The sequence below is a fragment of the Betta splendens genome, chromosome 10 (genome assembly GCF_900634795.4).
Source record: "Betta splendens chromosome 10, fBetSpl5.4, whole genome shotgun sequence".
Classification (NCBI taxonomy): domain Eukaryota; kingdom Metazoa; phylum Chordata; class Actinopteri; order Anabantiformes; family Osphronemidae; genus Betta; species Betta splendens.
Window position 1 is genome coordinate 13,889,265 of NC_040890.2, and position 5,215 is coordinate 13,894,479.

The 5,215-nt window shown below is 51.2% G+C and overlaps 2 protein-coding genes across 2 annotated transcripts in view; one reads left to right on the forward strand and one right to left on the reverse strand.

Moving 5' to 3' along the window:
* The window catches only part of gdpd2 (glycerophosphodiester phosphodiesterase domain containing 2), a 77,066-nt gene extending 74,404 nt beyond the window's left edge, over positions 1-2,662 (reverse strand). The window contains exon 1 of the mRNA XM_029164460.3: positions 2,659-2,662. The gene's annotated coding sequence lies outside the window, so the exon portion shown is untranslated. The remainder of the gene's footprint in view (positions 1-2,658) is intronic.
* Positions 1-4,753, forward strand: part of p2ry4 (pyrimidinergic receptor P2Y4) — a 37,189-nt gene extending 32,436 nt beyond the window's left edge. Inside the window, exon 4 of the transcript XR_008695892.1 lies at positions 3,755-4,753. The gene's annotated coding sequence lies outside the window, so the exon portion shown is untranslated. The remainder of the gene's footprint in view (positions 1-3,754) is intronic.
* The last annotated feature ends 462 nt before the right edge of the window (positions 4,754-5,215 follow it).

Sequence of the window (5,215 nt, forward strand, 5' to 3'; positions counted from 1 at the left end):
AAGTAGCTTGCTGAGTTGTTTTTGCTTTGTGTGTTGTTAGTGGGATGTGGAGGGTCAAATGCGAGCCTGGGGGGCGCGTTCGGGTCACGGAGTAAACCTGGCAAAGCCCAGCACAGTGGCTTTGCGATTTTAACAAAGTGCAACTGTGTTGATGACTGTGTGTGTGTGTGCGTGTGTGTGCGTGTGTGTGTGTGTGTGTGTGTGTGTGTGTGTGCGTGCTCATGCATGTATGCACATCAGCGCATGGATGTCAGGTGAGTCGGTGCTGTCTGTGCTTGTGCACCCTCTCCATCAGTGCTGACCCAGGCAGCCATCATTGTTCTCAGGCTGTAAATCACCCAGCCGCAATCAGAGCCCCGATCTAGACTTCTCATATACCTCTCCACTCCAGATGATTCCCCTCCTGATTGGCCTAACTGGACTCCTGTCTGTGGTGGCAGATTAGCATGGATTGTTTTTCCCCCTGGCATACAGATTGAGCCACGTTAGCATTCACAACTCCACACGGTGCAGCGGCACGGCGTAGAGGCTCCAAAATGCAGAAGAAAACCAGACCCAGTCAAAGCTCACGCAGTGCTAACTTTTAGAAGAGCTGAAAATCTAGTTATATATAGTTTTATGCAGTATAGTATAGTTTTAATATGTCTATCGGCTAATCAGTTGAGATTTCTTGTACCTGCATGGGTTCTACTGCAGCTTCTGTGGTTCTAAGTCCTCTCCCAGTGGGGGATCATTAGCCTGAAGCCAATCAGGGAGTGGCCATGGACCCCCGCCCCCCCTCTTATCAAGCCATATCTATGCAGTATTGATGTGTATGGCTGGTTTCTGGTATGATGCTGTCAGCTGATTTCAGAGACGCAGGTTATGATTATGATTAGGCTCAAAATCACCATGTTTTAATGTCCTGCAAACTAACTCCAGTGATTATTAGGAGCTCTGCGGTTACACACACACACACACACACACACACACACACACACACACACACACACACACACACACACACACACACACACACACACACACACTCTAACCAGTGGCTGGTTGAGTTGTGCTGTCGTGGTGACGGCCTTTGTGAAGGCCTCATGGAATCCTGATGACATCACAGTGATTCCAGGCCGTGTGTGATCATGAGGATCACAGGCCTCGGGTCTGGGTCCCTGCAACGCATGGGAAGGAGAGCTGCTATAAAGAGTCAGGTAAATAGATGAAGGTCAGTTGTCACTTTCAGGTGTGATGTATTTTGAATATGTAGTCATGTAGTCATGTGACAGAAAGTGGCACATTATTTTTTTGTGTGGCAGTACCTACAAATTTCTATTTTTTTGTTTTTAATTTCTTATAACATGTTCTAACGTGCTTGGTTTTCAACTTTCTTCTAAATGTTCTATCAAAATTGTGGATATTCTTGTAGCCTGCTCACTATGAACACTGCAGGACTCCAGCTGTCTGTGTCTGATGCCGTCGTCAGAGAGGCGAGACTCCTGTGTCAGTTCTGGGTCCACTCTTCATACACACACAAAAAAAATCCAACTTAAGTTTGTCAGCAAATAATTACTTAAAACCTCGAATTTAGTTCAGCTAAGAAACAAAAAGAAAGAAACAACAAGAATATTACAAAAAAACAAAAAAAACTAAACCAAATATCAAACATCTAGTTTAAATCTATGTATGAAATTTCTCTCTCTCTCTCTCTCTCTCTCTCTCTCTCTCTCTCTCTCTCTCTCTCTCTCTCTCTCTCGCTCTCTCTCTCTCTCTCTCTCTCTCTCGCTCTCTCTCTCTCTCTCTCTCTCGCTCTCTCTCTATTTTTATATATATGTATAATAGAGAGGGAATTGCTTTCTGCTGGTGTGTACATATTCTCATGTCTGATAATCCCGCCCCATGTGTCTGAACGAGACTCTGACATGGGCGTAATGGTAATTATGATGATTTACGACTAGTTCCTCCAGTTGCTGCCATTATATCACAAGGCGTGTGTGTGTGCGTGTGTGTGTATGTGTGTGCGTGTTGTCAAGGAAAGGAGTGGAGTGGTTCATAATAATTATCTGTAGTAGGAAAGGCCCCGCTTTGATTCGGGTGAGATGTTTTTTTTATTCGGCTTGGCTCGAGCGCTGTCGTGCGGGTCCGTGTTCCGTGCGCGATAAGGACGGGTTCCTCAGGCTGCGGCGTGTCGGCGCCGGTGTTTTTGCCCAATGCTCGCATGTGTGCGCTGGCCTATCGCTGCGCGTGTTTACCCGGCAGCGAGGTCCGAGGGGGTGAAGGGGCGCGGGGGTGGGCGGGGGCCGGCGCTTGGACCTCAGCCCCCAGGAAGCTGGCGGCGGTGCTGCAGAAACCCGAGCTCCGGGCCGCGGAGACAATGAGGGGAACACGTGAGACCCGGGCACTCGGCGGCTTGGGTTTCCTGCTCGCTGCGCTCCGCTCTGAACTTTTGGCCCCGGGAGCGGAGCCTCCCCACCCTTATGACTTGTCCTGCCCCACCTGCCTCCTCGCTCCCTGTCCTCGCTTTACTCGGCCCCTCCCTTTGTCTCGCATGCTCTCGTGCATCTTTCTCAATCCCTGTGCGCCCAACAGGTTTGTGTCCTTCACGCCTCACCTCACGATTGCACTCGCTTTTACATAACGCTGCGTCGGCCCCCTGCTCCGCGGCGTTACAGGCCGACGCAGCCGCTCTTCCACCTGCGCTGCTTGTTTGCTGTCTGTCTCTGCAGACAAAAGGCCGGCTGGGGCCTCGCCATCAAACCTCCATCCGTCTGCAGGTGAAGCTCTCCCGCCGGCCGGCTCGGCAAACCTGACTTTCAAGTCTCCCGCCCACACCTATTGGACGCCTGTCCTCTCACCTGTGCAAATATGAGCGAGAGGGAGACGCAAGGAGTGAATTAGAGCGATATCCAGGCCTTTGGTTACTGGGTGGGGCTCCGAAAAGAACGCGGCACAGCTGAGCAAACGCCGGCCGCCGTAGGACTTCACCTGTGCACGCTCCACTTTTCTCCTCTGTGTTTTCTCTCTTAATCCATTCTCTCTTTCTATAAGCGGCCCCACAGCGATACTGGGCTGAGGCAGCCCTTTATGGCCGCTGAATAGAGATTTCCTTTGAGGTTGTGGAGTTGATGCGCTCGACGACGTCACTTTTGTGCCGAGGTCACAATGTGGAGTGATTTTCTGCCTAAGGGGACACATCCTCTCTTTAGAAGTGCTCCCTTGTAGGTATTATCTGGATGTTGTTCAGGAAATCCTTCTACAATGATATCAGCAGCGGAGCTTAGATTTAATTTAAAAAACGTCCTCATGATCCCGATCGCGCTACGTGAAAACGAGCGGCCTCGGCAGCGCGTTTGATTCGGCGGCATGAAGCGCAGCCTTTGAAGGCTTAATCCGCAATAAAAGCCGGAGCGTGTTGACAGTTGAAGGCCGCCTCACGCGGCAGGAACAACGCGGCAAATAGACATTTTGTACGCATTCCTGTAACGCGTGACCACTAGAACACAATGCGCTCATCAACAGGGACGCGCTCGGCTGAGACGGCGAAGCGAAAACAGAGGTGCCGCACACGCTCGCGTCTGCGGATACGAATCTGGGCAGGAAAACGCGGCGCGGACGAAGCCGTGAAAGCGGGTGGAACGGGTGGAACCCGCACAGGTGGAGGTAGACGGATGGAGACGAGGGGGGCTGTTGGTCGGATGGAGCGGAGGCGTTTCGCATGGAGCCAGCCAGGCTCTCACACCTATTTACTTTCTGCCTCTCTCCTCTGCAGGTTGGGGCCTGAAAGACGTGCCAGACCTGCTGCCAAAGCATCAGCCTCCACCTCACCCTGCAGACATGGCTAAATACACACGCGTAAACACAGACACGCACACACAGAAGACGAAGGAGAAAAAGCACGGCTCCTCGGCGTGTTTTCCAGCATGGACGCATGCCTCACTCTCAGCGCGTACCGCCGCCTGCTCCGGTCCGCGGCGGGACCCGGGCGCGGCGGAACCGCGGTCGCGCGGCCTCCCGCGCGACGTAAACAAACGCGTTGGGTTTGTCGGTTGTAGCGCAGGCATGCCCTATTTTTAAAACGGCGCGCACACCTACACACATTCTCCCAGGGCTCGGTCACACCCGCCGCGGCCCGCGTGGCGCTGGGAGACAGTCCTCGTCCCCGCCGCACAGTCGGGGGAACCTGTCAGCTGAAGTCAACCTCGACACCTGACACTAGTGGACTCTCCTTAAAGCCGTTTGCCGCCGCCCCCGTACTTAATTGCACGGCACCCGGCGCGCTGATCATCGCATGCTCCGAGCGAGGCGGGTAATTGCACGGTGCATGCTTGCTCAGGTCTGAATGGGCCCCTGCGTCAGATGGGGCCGTTCAGGGGACCTCACGTCTGTCGCTGTGCAGCCTGCGATGCAGGTGCGCCACAGTTTCCATTAAAAACCATTTAATGGAACAGACACATTCCCACTGGGCGCTTTAGGCGGTTTCATAAGAACGAGTGCCCTCAGACGCTCGTGCTGACGCGTAGCGCGGGGGATTTACCCTGCATCAGTTAAGTCATGATGGTTTCCAGCATGTGAATCAGTGCACAAGACTCAAACCTGTAGTTATTTTTATGACATTGCAGTGACTCAGGCTCCGTGCATGTGTTTGGGTCACGGTGACGTCCTGGGTAGTGCAATATTTAGACTGTAACCGCAGATTGCAGATATCATATCGGGTTGTTTTGTATTTACTTTGGGAGTTTGATTTGGCCAATATGAATCTGTACCTTCACTTCTTATCATCAGTGGATCCATTTGTGCACATGTAAACACAGTGGGTTTGATAATTTGCCATTATTACCAAGTTCAAGCTTTTCTGAGTGAACACATTAGTGTTGACAGACAACAGGAGTAAATCAGGGCTCACTGAGGTCAATGTAATTTCAGAGTATTTATTGGTTCATTCCTGAGACACGTGAACTGGAATGAGGAGCGGCCACAGAACTTTGTCACACGAGCTCCGTCTGAATGCAAACCTGCACATGCATTGTCTCTGACATGACATGAAAATGCGAAACACCAATCACAACATGTCAATGTCAACGTGCAAAACATGCATTTATTTTATTTATAGTATTTGTGTAGTATGATTTTATAGTATTGTTGGTTGCTTTCTAGGATTGGGATTTTTGTGCAAAAGTGTTTCTACATTTCAGCACCCGGACCAAGAAACACTAGAACTCTAACATTTTAG